The 15,172-nt window shown below is 47.6% G+C and overlaps 1 long non-coding RNA gene across 2 annotated transcripts in view; it reads left to right on the top strand.

The window, feature by feature from the left end:
- The window catches only part of LOC135827652 (uncharacterized), a 38,760-nt gene that overhangs the window by 18,830 nt on the left and 4,758 nt on the right, over positions 1 to 15,172 (top strand). The window contains exon 1 of one of the 2 annotated variants that reach the window (XR_010555520.1): positions 14,063 to 14,319. The exons of the other annotated variant lie outside the window; for it this stretch is intronic. This is a non-coding gene — a long non-coding RNA (uncharacterized LOC135827652). Of the gene's footprint in view, positions 1 to 14,062; positions 14,320 to 15,172 lie in introns of those variants that run through there. 2 annotated transcript variants of the gene reach the window in all.

Below are 15,172 nucleotides of genomic sequence, written 5' to 3'. Positions count from 1 at the left end.
AGGTATATTCTGTGTTTTCTGTGCTTATCCTTGATCTCTTTCAAGAGGCCCTTTGCTATCCATGGTCGTGCTGGCACGTTCTTCCTGTCCCAAGGGGGGTGAGTGCGAGTAACTTGGCAGTGTTCTTGGGCGATGCTCATGACATTGTCACGCCAGGATCGCCAGAAGGTGTCAACTGGGCATGGGTCGTGTTGGTTTGGATGGTGGTTGAGATTTGTGCGTGAAAGGGCTTCTCGAAGAAGGTGGATAGTGCTGTCTGTCCATGACCAGAATGTGGTGCTTCTGGATCGTGGAGGGGAGTTGTTAATTATGGGGGGCAGTTGATTATTGATGTGGCCACTGATAGTAGTGTGATCGGATGCGCCAAACGATGGAAGTGATTGGATATGAATATCATTGGTGTGGAGTGAGGAGATAACAAGGTCTAGACATGAGAGAGGTGTTTGTCGGTGGATGTAAGTAGGGAATCTGACATGTTGTGTGAGGCCGTATGTGTGTAGCAGAGTTTGTATGTCGTCCCCAAGGCGATCTGTTCTGTCTGTGGTGAGCCACGCACTGTTCTTGGCATTGAAGTCTCCAAGTAGTAGGAGGTCGTCACCTTCGGCTCTAGCGGTTTTGATGCTTCTTTCCAGTTCCGCACAGAAGAGGGTGCCATCGCTACGGGGTGGTCGGTAAATGTTTGCAACAACGAGGGAAAGGTTACCGGTGGATATTCTCGTCCATATGCATTCTGCTGCTGTCATTGGTATTGTCAGTACCCTTGTGTTGAAACGTTCCGCTATGTACAAGGCAACACCACCACCATAGTCCTGTCTGTCAGCTCTGATCAGCTTGTAGCCTGGGATTGCATAGAGACTGTCAGGGTCTGATGTGTCAGCCCAGGTTTCCTGGACTGCAATGACTGATAGTTCGTTCTGAGATTCAGAGCACGAACGGGTAAAGGTAAGTAACTCGTCCATTTTGTTGAATATGCAACGCACATTGGTGCTGAGAAAGTTCAAATTCACTGACATTGGTATTGTTTTTTTTGGGGGGAATTTTATTTTATTTTATTTTTTTTTTAAATGTTTTTGTCTTTTGGCTAGTTGTTGAAACTTATCTGGACTCAGTATTTCGGGTGTTTCCTCTGAGGGGAGGGCCATGTCCCATCGGCCTTGGCTTTCTCCTCCATGGTCGAATGGCCGTGGCTGTGTCGGCGACGACGAGGACCGCTGGGTATCCAATCCGCATCGTCAGAGGCAACCGTGGTGGCCCCGTCGTCGTGGCCTGCCCCAGTGCCTGTAGGCGGAGGGGTGCCGGACATTGGGGGTGTACTGGGAGCGATTACCTGCAAGCTGGAACTCTCAGCTACCTCAGTTTGGTCGACAGAGGATGGAGTATTGCTCTGTATTTCCTTGGATTCCCCGTCTCTGGTTGTGTTCTCAGACGCACTGGCGCTGTTCATTTCAGCGGTTTTCTGTGTTGCATCCTTGCTACTAGTACTAGTACCAGCAGGGGATCCGTCGGGTGCAGTGCTCACCTGTTCGGCCGCCCCGTGCGTACAGTTGAACTGTGCGCGGGCTCCCTGTTGAGCTGCGCTGGCGTACGAGTGTGAACCCTTGGGCTCTGTGCGCGTGCGTGCTGAGCTGGTGGATTGATTTGAGCTCTCGGGCTCCGCGCTGGGGTCCGTGTTTGTACAGCTACTACCTGAACTAGCACTCACAACACCCTCACTACCTCCTGCATCGGGCGCACTTGTACCCGAGCTCAGTTGTGATCCAGGGAGTGCAGCCGAATTGGTGCTCTGTGTATTTGTGGGTGGTTTGTTCGTGGGCCGCTTGCTCGGACACGATCGAGCAAAGTGCTCCCCCATGCAGATCCTGCAGGTGGCCCTCTGGTCCTCGTGACGGACACGAAACTGGTGCTGGTCGGCTGTGCGGCCAAATGACGGAACTTGCCGACATCCCTCCTTCAGCTCGATGGTGGCGAATCGCATACCTGTCCCTACAGTAATCCCCGACGGGGTTTGAATTTGACCATGGCGGATGTCTCCCTGGATCTGGCCAAATGCAGCCAAAGCACTGCAGATAACGGTATTCTCGATCCAGATCGGGACATCAAAGATATGGAGTTGTAGTTGTTTGGTGAATGCAGGGCGTACAGAGAAATGGCTGTCGCCGATAAAAAACCCGTGCCCCAGCAGTGCGTCAGTCTGCGTAGCAGATAATAACGTTACCTTTGTGAGGTTGGAATTGGTGATCTGGACGGAGGCGACGTCCGTGTACCCTTGGGTAACAAGGGCCTCGGCTACATCCACTGTCTTGATACCGGCGTGACTGGTGAAAACTACGGTGTTGGCCTTCATGTCTTCACGGGTAAGTGATTTCCATCGTGGCTCGCCATTTCGGGCAGCAGTACTAATGTTGCGCTCCATGGTTGGGGTCTGGCACCCCGGGTAAGCCTCAATCCGCAGAAATCTAGGGAAAAACTGGGAGCGCCAAAATCTGCTTCCTACTCCTACTCAACTTTTGTTGTTGTTGTTGTTGTTGTTGTTTCAAATCTTTATTCTCACGATAGCCAGTGGCCAATAAGAGATAATAGTGTAAGAAAGGAGAAAGAGTGAGGAAGAATTGGGTGGGCAGGGCCTAGGGGTTAATGACTACTTAAGTGTACGGGCAGGGGTGGTCGCCACACGAGCATACAGAGTTGCGTACTTAAGTGTACGGGCAGGGGTGGTCGCTACACGAGCATACAGAGTTGTGCAACAGCAGGGATATCTCGGATTTGAAGGGAGTACGAGAAGGGATTTCGCGAAGCTGGGTGGGCAGGCAATTAAAGTAATGAAGGGCCTTGTACAGGGGAGAATGGAGACAGCGGTCAGTCCGCGGAGTTGGCAAGTGCCAAGTACGAGAGCGACGTAAATTATACGAAGGTTGCACGTTGCTAGCAGTATGCAGCGAGAGTATATGTGGTGGGGCATAATTGTGGCGCAGAGAATGCGCGAAGAGTATATGTTTAACTTTAAAACGTGAAAATAATGTTGGCCATTTGATGCGATGCAAAAGGTGGGAGTGTTCTAAGTGTGTGTAAAGGGGAAGGTGGAGACATATTCTGGCGGCTTTCCGCTGGAGTCGTTCTAACCTGTCAAGGGAAGTGTGGGACAACGGTGTGAGAGCAGTGCTCGCATATGAGAATATAGGTAGTATGTATGTCTGATAGATGTGAGATAAAGAATCACTGGTGAGTGTAGACCTTAGTCTAAAAAGAATATTGAAAGACTTGAGTGATTTTTTGACTATGTATTCAACATGCTCCGTCCAACGGAGGTCATGCTGAAAGATTATTCCGAGGTGTTTGTGTTTTTGTGCTACGGTAAGCGGACTATTCCTGAGGGTGATCTGGGGTAGCTGTTCAGGGGGGCGGTTATTGTGGTAGAACGGGAGGATGACTGTTTTCTTTGTGTTAACCAGCAGGTGCCATCTTTGAAGCCAGTCTCCAGCTGCTGTGACACTCTGTTGTAGGTTTCGGGTGCAGTCTTGAAGAGTTCTCGCTATGGAAATCAGAGCGGTGTCATCTGCAAACTGGCTACAGGTGGTGCCGGGATTCTCACATGCATGTGGAAGGTCTATGGTGTAGACGAGGAATAGAAGCGGCCCAAGAACAGATCCCTGAGGGACGCCGGCAGGGATCTCGAGGAAAGGCGATAGGTCGCCATCCACCTGGACCCTTTGCCGACGCCCCAACAGGTACCGTCGGAACCACTCCAGGGCGTTGCCCTGGACACCATAGTGGGAGAGTTTTGCTAGAACGCCTGCATGCCACACACGATCGAAGGCCTTGCTTAGATCGAAAAAGCAGGCATTGACGTGTTTCCCGTCGTCTCTCGCAGTGGAGAGGGTATGGACGAGACGGGCGAGCTGCTGCTCAGTGCCGTCTTTCTCGCGGAATCCGGACTGCTGGTTGGGCAGGTGGGGTGTGATGTGCTTGTAGAGGAGTTGATGTGCAATTTTTTCTTGGATTTTTGATGTAGTGCTCAAGAGAGAGATGGGTCTATAATTTGTTGGTTGGGTTGGGTCACCCGGCTTGGGTACTGGAGTTGTTGTTGTTGTTGTTGTTGTTGTTGTTGTTGTTGTTGTTGTTGTTGTTGTTGTTGTTGTTGTTGTTGTTGTTGTTGTTGTTGTTGTTGTTGTTGTTGTTGTTGTTGTTGTTGTTGTTGTTGTTGTTGTTGTTGTTGTTGTTGTTGTTGTTGTTGTTGTTGTTTGAATTCTTTTATTCTCACGATGGCCTGTGGCCAATAAGAGAAAAATAATTACAGGCACGGGGATCAGATACAGAGAGATCAAAGTTTAGCTGCTTGCTGAGGCAGTAGCGATGGCAATACGAATTCGGAGTTAATCACGTAGGCTGGGCGCAATGGAGCTATAGATGTGCTGAGCAATGTGAGCAAGTACATACGGAAGAGATGACAAGTGGAAGGATGTTTGCTTTGAAATCTCGTCTGGGGTTGATTTGCCGGATGCTGGGTGGGATGCTATTAAAGAGATCAAGAGAAGCATAGATGGGGGAGTCTCTTAGCCGGTTTGTACGTGTTGTGGGTAGCTCAAAGGTTCGGGGGAACCTGAGCGTGCGAACGGGTTGTATTCGGGGTAGGTGAATTGCAAGAAGGTGTGGTGGTGCATATCTATGATGCAGGCTATGTGCAAGAAGGATATGGGAGAGGGTACGGCGGCTGCTGAGTGATGGCCATTTGAGTCGATGCAGCAGCACAGAGTGGGTTCTGTGTCCAAAGAGGGGGAGATGCAAGTTGTTGTTGTTGTTGTTTTTTTTGGTTTTTTTTTAAATTTGAATTCTTTGTTCTCACGATGGCACCATCGCCAATAAGAGATGAATTTGTGAGAAGGTGAGATTGTTGTTGTTGTTGTTGTTGTTGTTGTTGTTGTTGTTGTTGTTGTTGTTGTTGTTGTTGTTGTTGTTGTTGTTCTTTGAAATCTTTTATTCTCACGATGGCCTGTGGCCAATAAGAGAAAAATAATTACAGGCACGGGTATCAGATACAGAGAGATCAAAGTTTAGCTGCTTGCTGAGGCAGTAGCGATGGCAATAGGGAGTTGATCACATAGGCAGGGCGCAATGGAGCTATAGATGTGCTGAGCAATGTGAGCAAGTACATTCGGAAGAGATGACAAGTGGTAGGATGTTTGCTTTGAAATCTCGTCTGGGGTTGATTTGCCGGAGGCTGAGTGGAATGCTATTAAATAGATCAAGAGAAGCATAGATGGGGGAGTCTCTTAGCCGGTTTGTAAGTGTTGTGGGTAGCTCAAAGGTTCGGGGAAACCTGAGCGTGCGAACGGGTTGTATTCGGGGTAGGTGAATTGCAAGAAGGTGTGGTGGTGCATATCTATGATGCAGGCTATGTGCAAGAAGGATATGGGAGAGGGTACAGCGGCTGCTGAGTGATGGCCATTTGAGTCGGTGCAGCAGCAGGGAGGGGGTTCTGTGTTCAAAGAGGGGGAGATGCAAACAGAGGCGAGCGGCCTGCCGCTGGATGCGCTCAAGCCGGTCGTTCAGGGTTGGGGGGGGGGAGGGGTGAGAGGACAGTGCAAGCATACTCAAGAATAGGGCGGATGTAGGTTAGATAGATGGAGGAGAGAGCAGAAGTGTTTTTAAGGAATTTCGTAGTCGCAGGTCGTTTTTTGAATTCTTTATTCTCACGATGGCACCATCGCCAATAAGAGATAAATTTATGAGAAGGTGAGATTGTGGGTTAAGCAGTTGGAAAGTGATTTACATCACTTTGAATTTTACAAGTATGGGAGAGGGTGAGCGCTGTTACGGAATCTCAGGCATTCCGTTCCCCGGGACGCAGGACACAAAGGACAAGACTGGTTTGTTACATTATGTTATATTTACATTACGAAAATGGAGACAACACTCCAAGGGACGAACAAGAAGACTGACAAAAGGACTCTCGACTACAAAATCGCGCATGCTCATATCACACATGCACGCGACTAGACGAGACAGTTTGGGGAATGCCATCACACAGGAAAACAACACATCATTTCACAACACCTGCCCCCTTGATGACATTCCACAAAATAATAAACCGACACTATGTTCCACATGCACAACAGCAAAAGGAACCACAGCAAACATCCTACCACTTGTCATCTCTTCCGTATGTACTTGCTCACATTGCTCAGCACATCTATAGCTCTATTGCGCCCAGCCTATGTGATCAACTCCCTATTGCCATTGCTACTGCTTCAGCAAGCAGCTAAACGTTGATCTCTCTGTATCCGATCCCCGTGCCTGTAATTATTTTTCTCTTATTGGCCACAGGCCATCGTGAGAATAAAAGAGAGGCGAGCGGCGTGCCGTTGGATGTGCTCAAGCCGGTCATTCAGGGTTGCGGAGAGGGGTGAGAGGACAGTGCAGGCATACTCAAGAATAGGGCGAATGTCAGTTAGATAGATGGAGGAGAGAGCAGAAGTGTTTAAGGAATTGCGTAGTCGCTGGAGAAGGAACATCTTCCTGGTCGCTTTAGTGATGATGTAGTCAACATGCGAGTTCCAGCATAGATTCTGCTGTATGAGGAGGCCAAGGTGGCGATGCCTTGAGGCCACAGTGAGGTTGGCATCGTTGAGTGTGATTGATGGGGGTCTTGGAGGTGGCCGGTTGGTGTGGTGAAAGTGGATGACAGAGGTCTTACTTTCGTTGACCAGGAGATGCCAATCCTTCAGCCACTGTGCCGCGGTGGCCACGGCTGGCTGGAGGTGCTCTTCTGCGGCTAGAAATTTCTCGTGAGCGGCAATGATGGCAGTGTCATCGGCAAACTGGCTGCACTCAGTGTTGGCATTTATGCAGGCGGTTGGCAGATCGACTGTGTACGCCATGAACAAAAGCGGCCCCAAGACAGAGCCTTAAGGGACCCCGCTGGAATGTTCAGCCAGGTTGATTTGCTGCTCTCCACTTGCACACGTTGTCGTCTGTTCGTGAGATAAGAGGCAAGCCACTGAAGGCATTTGCCATCGAGTCCAAGGTGGGCCAATATTTCAAGCAGTCCTTAGTGCCACACCCGGTCAAACGCCTTAGATAGGTCGAAGAAGCAAGCAATTACTGTTTGCCCAGCGTCTCTTTTCTCGGTGATCTGATGGATTAACCGAGATAGCTGCTGTGTGTTGCCATCGTTTGGCCAAAAGCCTGATTGGCTGTTGGGGAGGTGAGGTTGGATGTGCTTCGAGATGCGGTCAGCAACTATCCACACTTGCACTTTCGACGTGACGCTGAGTAGCGATATCGGTCGATAGTTGGAGGGCTCGGTTTTATGTGTTCTGGTGACATCCTGTCAAGAAAATGGTTATACTTCGCCGATTTTTGTCAAGGACTCCACGCTTTTCGGAAGTTGAAAAAGCCTGTCAGAACAAAGGACGACACTGCGGCCACCCTGTTTAGGTGATAGATCACTGACATGTTTGTCTAATGGCGACAGAAAGATCATGACAAGAACACAAAAAACGCAACGAAGTTTTGCTTAACGGAGGAAGTACTAGTAATTATACGAACTATCCACAGCTACAGTACTTTCGATTACCGAAGAACTGGGGGGGGGGGGGGGGGTCAGCCTCCTAGCCTAGACCGTTCCTATTTTCATGTATTACAGTCTATGCACAGTTGAGTCACCGTGTATACATTGGTATGCTCTGCTTGATGAAACTCTAGGCTGGCAGTTCTTCGGCGCCCGTCGGTGCTGTATTCAATCTCGGCTGTACATTTCTTTTTGGCCTGGTGATCGTGCAAGCGTAAAACTCAGAGTTGCTATAAAATATGTTGCCACCCTACTTGCAATTTCGTCCATATTCGACGTCGACCCAAAATGCCTAAATTAAACCACTGACTAAAATGTTTACATCGGCTTTGCTGATAAACTAACCTTTGCCCAGTGCCGAAGATACAGCGCTGCCGAATTGTTGAAAATCGTAAACTGCCAACATTGTCAGTGACTAAATTTACCTATTTACATTATTGCAGTGCAATTGACACACCGGGTTCTGGGGGTAATTTACCCTGAGGTACACCCTGTTCTGGGGGTAATTTACCCTGAGGTACACCCTGTTCTGGGGGTAATTTACCCTGAGGTACACCCTGTTCTGGGGGTAATTTACCCTGAGGTACACCCTGTTCTGGGGGTAATTTACCCTGAGGTACACCCTGTTCTGGGGGTAATTTACCCTGAGGTACACCCTGTTCTGGAGGTAATTTACCCTGAGGTACACCCTGTTCTGGGGGTAATTTACCCTGAGGTACACCCTGTTCTGGAGGTAATTTACCCTGAGGTACACCCTGTTCTGGGGTAATTTACCCTGAGGTACACCCTGTTCTGGGGGTAATTTACCCTGAGGTACACCCTGTTCTGGGGTAATTTACCCTGAGGTACACCCTGTTCTGGGGGTAATTTACCCTGAGGTACACCCTGTTCTGGGGGTAATTTACCCTGAGGTACACCCTGTTCTGGGGGTAATTTACCCTGAGGTACACCCTGTTCTGGAGGTAATTTACCCTGAGGTACACCCTGTTCAGGGGGTAATTTACCCTGAGGTACACCCTGTTCTGGGGGAAATTTACCCTGAGATACACCCTGTTCTGGGGGTAATTTACCCTGAGGTACACCCTGTTCTGGAGGTAATTTACCCTGAGGTACACCCTGTTCTGGAGGTAATTTACCCTGAGGTACACCCTGTTCAGGGGGTAATTTACCCTGAGGTACACCCTGTTCTGGGGGTAATTTACCCTGAGGTACACCCTGTTCTTGGGGTAATTTACCCTGAGGTACACCCTGTAGTAGGGTTTACCGGGTGTTAGCGGCCTTGGTGAGTTCCCTTCGGGAACGGACACGATAATTTACTTTTTTTTTGTTACACCCTGTAGTTTATGCACTGAGCATGTGTGGATTCCAGTCAGGATAGCGTCAGTCTGGATAGCGTCAGTCTGGATAGCGTCAGTCTGGATAGCGTCAGTCAGGATAGCGTCAGTCAGGATAGAGTCAGAGCGCTGTGACATTTAGTTTTCTGGGACACTGTGCACAGGATGCGTGTGGGCAGGGAGCTTATGTTTCATTGATTGACATTATATTTTTTTTCAAGGATTCTCCAGAGGCAAATGGATGCCTATCAAAGGGAGTCTCCTGGGGAAAGGAAGTGAAGGTGGCTGTTATGAGAGAGGGAGGAAGGGACATGACTAGGTGAAAAATAATAATGATAATAATAATTTAATAACGAAGGTACGTGTTGGGTCGTAAGTATCCACGCAAACACACATCCAGTCAAAATAAGGCACTTGTCAAAGTATCCGAACGTTTTCGGTCCCTTCTCATCAAGGATTATACAGGGAATGGCTCAAGTTGGAAAGACTAAAACTTATATAGCGTAAAGATATGAGATAACAACACTCGTGACAAGGTGGAAAAAGTATCAAGTTCAGCACGACACAAAACTCGAAGGAAATAATAATAGCGACAAGAACATAGTGAGCAAATTAAGTTACATTGTTAACACCTCGACGAGGAGTAACACCAAACAATTGTAGCGACAACACATTTTCTTTCTGTACGCAAAGTTCAGGATCTAACTTACGGATATACAAAGCTTTTAACACAGCCAGATGCAACGCACATCTACCACGTGACAATATTGAGAACACATTATCACTGTACAACTCACGACAATTGGTACGGGCTGACAGATGTTGCTTGATGGACGAAGTGCGATTCTTAGCTCCGTTGGGTGTAGTCTCCTCCAATGTCCCGTCATCTCGCCTCTTCGCGGCATCACCACTATCCGCCTCTTTGCTTTTCCGCGGCCTTCCACGTTTTCTGACACCAGCCGTTGTGTGCGCGATGCCCAGTGTCCTTTCAGCTACGTCTCCTCCATTGCGGATTTCTATTGATCTTCTTACTCCAACTTTTTCCACCTTGTCACGAGTGTTGTTATCTCATATCTTTACGCTATATAAGTTTTAGTCTTTCCAACTTGAGCCATTCCCTGTATAATCCTTGATGAGAAGGGACCGAAAACGTTCGGATACTTTGACAAGTGCCTTATTTTGACTGGATGTGTGTTTGCGTGGATACTTACGACCCAACACGTACCTTCGTTATTAAAGTATTATCCGCCTCCGACTTCTTGATAATAATAATAATAATAATAATACAAACAGGAACAGCAGTTGTGACGCACAGGTTACCGTTGCTGTGTGTTACTGTTGCTAGGGTTACTGTTGCGGTGTGTAGCTTCACTCCTGACCTGCAACTGGTCTCTTTACTGCGATTCAAATGTATACAGGACAAAATAATCGTGCCAGGCATGAACGTGTTGCGTAATATAAAATTTAATTTGATTCGCAGTAAATAGATCGTTGTGAAGTTAAAAGGAAATAGCTCGTTGTGAAGTTAAAATAATTTTTTTTTGTCTAAGTGGCTGCGTTGGAGTTTGCGGACAATAAAAAAACGGGTAACTGCTGGAAAAAACAATAGCAGTTGAGCCGTGTCTTCATTCCACTGTCCGTTTTGCGTGTGTGCTGCTCCATCTCAGTTCCGGCGAGGATTACGTACACCACGCCGGACACCGTTCTAAAAGAAGGCAGCCCTGCCACGCTTGACTGCCAGTACGAAGGAGATAAACCGGTGGCAGTAACTTGGTTCTTCAATGGACTCCAGTCTGCAACGCAGACCAACCCACTGGTCTTCAGCAGCGTCTTGACTGCGGCTTCAGGTAACTACACATGCGCTGTCAGTAATGCAAACGGCAGCGACTCCAGGACCATAATACTGAGAGTGTTTGGTAAGTTCCGGGTGCGTGTTCCAGATTCAGTTTAATGAATATATAAATAAACCGAAGGAAAAACGAGAGAGCTTGGAAGCTCAGGGCCCTACGCTATGCTTCTTTCGCCTAGCTCATCATGCATGTTATTAGAACTGATGGAAATGTTTTTTTCTTTTGATTGGCTATAGCGTTTTATGTCGATCATGACAGCTACAATGCCCAACCATACCTGAACGAACTGATTGGCTACATCATCGTATTCCAAAAAGTTTCCATCTGTTCGAATGACATGCATGATTTAGGTAGGCAAAAAAGCATAGCGTAGGGCCCTGATCGAAAGAAAAACACTTTCTCTTTGCATTCGAGGGTAATATGACACAGTCTACCACCTTGATGACCTAGGCAAAAAAGCATAGGGATGGTATAATTTTTTCCTTTTCCTTTTATTTTTTGTAGACATAACCTAGGATTCGAACCCGCACTATCGCCCTGCATGCATTCTCCCGATACAGTTCGCATGCATACTCATTCTTCCAAGTTGCTTCACGTTATGATCTTGCATTTAAAAGCCCTATTTGAATATTGTGGCCAGCTGTCTTTGATGGTACGGTACGGGACAGGTACGGGATAGCGCCAGGCATGCCGACGGCACAAACACACAAACACACACGGAATATTAAAGCTGTGCGGACCCTGGCTAGCGCCAGACGTTACTGAAGTAACGTCTTTTGCATAGCTACAGGAATAATATAAAACATTACTCTGCTCCTGAGCCAGTGAAGAGAAAAATAATACAGTAAAACCTGATTTAAGCGACCACCCTATCGCATGGAAACGAGTCATGAAGCAACTATGCACGACTGTAACAAGATCATAAGCAGTCAGAAAGTGCAATAACAAGGCACAAAACGGACAGACCACCGAGACATTCAACGACCTGAGGCCTAGCTCTAACACATCTCCAATGAGCAAACCAACAGCCTTCCAGCTTGGAAGTTTCAAGGTTATGGTAAGACCAATGAGGGGAAGGCGAGCGCAGCGAAAATGTGCACAAGCTAAGTCCCACGGTAACAAAGAATGCCGACCATGACAGGACGATGACGAGACCCATTAATAACTCATCGGTCTCTGTTAGTATTATAGTCATGTGTTTGTCGAAATTTCCAACATTCCCTGTACTATCCTGAGGAGAAGAGAAAGAATACGTTTGATAGATAAAAGGAAATGTCTACTTGATTGTGTGCATTTGCATCTTTGCATGCGAAAGTATAGATTGAGGGAATATGACAGAAAATAAATAAATGCGTCGCAATGGGAGCATTGTCATGTTGAGAGCACATGAGCTTCCATGTTCTGTTGTGGAGATTGACCAATCCCGGTGATCAACCTGGGTGAGAGGCAGTACTTAGACGCATAACTGTCAACATTCCCTCAACCCTGGAACCTTTGCATCCGTTGCATTATTTCCATGAAAAAATTCATCAAATTCCAATTCGTTACTTGTACTACTCCCTCATTGATTTGTTTCCGTCTTCTCTTTGTGCCTTGTTCATGATTGTATTTTCCTCTTCCTCCTTTTCTTATATCACCACGTTCATCATTTTGTGAGAATTGTGGCAATACACCCAGTGAGAAGGCAGATTTTGCCTGTGCTTCTGGTGAAGTAAAATAAAGCTAAACAAATAAACAAACAAACAAACAAACACACTGAGTGCGTAAACACAATATCCCACTACCCGCATGAACCAGCAGTGCTCATGGGTGCATGGCCATCGCCCTGTGGGCGCCTGGCTTCTCAACAGATCTCAATGTCCACAATAAAATGTGAGCTGTGATCATTGTAAAAAAATAAATCAATAAGTAGGCTGCCTTGTACTCCTCCGCTCCCGTACATGCTTTGTTTCAAATCTTTATTCTCACAATAGCCAGTGGCCAACAGTGCGAACCTGTCCTATGGGCAGGTGAGAAGGCATCTCTGCCTGTTCATTTGGTGAAGTAAACTAAACAACAACGCTGTCCAGTTTGCAGGTAATCGCTCCCAGTACACCCCCAATGTCCGGCACCCCTCCGCCTACAGGCACTGGGGCAGGCCACGACGACGGGGCCACCACTATTGCCTCTGACGATGCGGATTGGATACCCTACGGTCCTCGTCGTCGCCAACACAGCCACGGCCATTCGACCATGGAAGAGAAAGCCAAGGCCGATGAGACATGGTCTTCCCCTCAGAGGAAACACCCGAAATACTGAGTCCAAATAAGTTTCAACAACTAGCCAAAAGAAAAACATAAAAAATTTCCGAAAAAAATCCATACCAATGTCAGTGAATTTGAACTTTCTCAGTACAAATGCGCGTTGCTTATTCAACAAAATGGACGAGTTACTTACCTTTGCCCGTTCGTGCTCTGAATCTCAGAACGAACTATCAGTAGTTGCTGTCCGGTATCCTGCAGGCACGGTGACCAGGTGACTGGTATACGCAGGAGCATGTGACCGCTTGTTCAACCATGTTCGATTGGGAATAAAGGAGGAACGCTATATTGCAGCCTTTTCGGACCAAAACCAGTCGACTCAGGGTCAAAAAGACTACAACATATGAGACAATCGCGGTCATCCTTGCTTTTATAAGAACGAAATGGCGCTTTTAGTGACATTTTGCATACAAATCCCCATCAAGTAGGGCGCAGTCACCCAGTTTCAGTGGAAGTGCGCGAGTTCGATTGGGATTCAACTAGGAAGGGAGCTTCTCAGCTTCCTCGGACCACGACAATTCGACTCAGCACGCCGAAGACTACAACTGGTGAATTTTTGATTTTAGCCTTAACTTCCCCTAGGCTCTACCCACCCAATTCTTCCCCACTCTTTCTCCTTTCTTACACTATTATCTCTTATTGGCCACTGGCTATCGTGAGAATAAAGATTTGAAACAACCCCCTCCCCTACCTCTGAAACGAACACAGCCTGCTATGCTGAACGACGAAAATCGCATGCATGTACATGTCATAATTATGTACAGTGTCGGTCGATTTGGGATTTTGGCTTACACCCCTCCCCCCCCCAAATGAATCATGTTCGTTTCAGGGACAACAAAAACTTTTGCGACGACCCCTAAGGTTTGAGGGTCGCACTGAGATCATTCTGTTTCCGGAGTGTTGTCATTCCTCCCCAGCACCACCCGTTGTGGATACGTTCTTATTATTATTCTATTTCCACTTTGTTTTTCATCCTTCCCCAGTGCCACCAATCGTGGACACGTTCTCAGCCGTAAACACTACCAGACTGCTAGGTGAAAATGCAACCTTCTACGTCACCCTGAAACAAACACCCTATCCGATGCCAGCAATCACATGGACGCACAACGGATCTCCGATCAACACAAGCTCCCACAGGATGCTATTGTCCAGTAGTGGCTTGTCGTTGACACTGACGAATTTGCTGCCCCGAGACAGGGGAGTCTACAAAATCTTGATGAGCAACTCCGGAGGAAGTGACAACCGGACGTTCTCCATGGATATTCTGTGTACGTGTCAATGTTTGCTGACCTAGATACTGTCCAGATGTCTCTCTGTTAACCTGTCTGCCCCCTCCCCCCTCTTCCAGAATATAACTACCTGCCTGCCTGTGCTGCTGTTGTTGTAACTAGGCAAACAAACAGGAATCCTTGGCCAGTGATCTGGTCCTACGCACACAAACTCACGCACTCTCTCACTCTCCTTTCCTCCCTGTCTCTCTTTTTCTGTCCCCGTCTGTCTATCTGTCTGTCTGTCTTCCTCTCTCTCTGTCTCTCTGTGTGTCTTTTTCTTTCTCTCTCTCTCTCCCTCTCTCCCTGTGTTTCTCTATCCCTCTGTCTACATATGTGTGTGTCTCCCTTTCCCTCTCTCTCTCTCTCTCTCTCTCTCTCTCTCTCTCTCTCTCTCTCTCTCTCTCTCTCTCTCTCTCTCTCTCTCTCTCTCTCTCTCTCTCTCTCTCTCTCTCTCTCTCTCTCTCTCTCTCTCTCTCTCTCTCTCTCTCTCTGTCTCCATATATATGTATCTCTCTCTGTCTCTCTCTGTCTCTCTCTGTCTCTCTCTCTTTCTTTCTCTCTCTCTCTCTCTCGGACGGTACAAACCTTACGATCCCTGCCTGACGATGTCAGGGAGGAAGGTCGCTTTCATTGATACCGAAGAGTTCAAGTTCCTGGGGCGGAGGCTGCATGCGGGGAGCTCTGAGCAGACCCAGCGGGAAGACATCCGTCAACTCACTGTATCTCTCATGCAAAAAGTAGATAGCTCTTGGCTTCAAGACCACCACAAGCTATGGCTTTACCACCATCTTGTAGTGCCCAAGCTTTCTTGGTCTTTCCAAGTTTTTGAACTTAGACAAGGTTTTGTACG

The sequence above is a fragment of the Sycon ciliatum genome, chromosome 11 (genome assembly GCF_964019385.1).
Source record: "Sycon ciliatum chromosome 11, ocSycCili1.1, whole genome shotgun sequence".
Lineage (NCBI taxonomy): Eukaryota > Metazoa > Porifera > Calcarea > Leucosolenida > Sycettidae > Sycon > Sycon ciliatum.
This window is presented reverse-complemented; position numbering and strand designations above follow the sequence as displayed.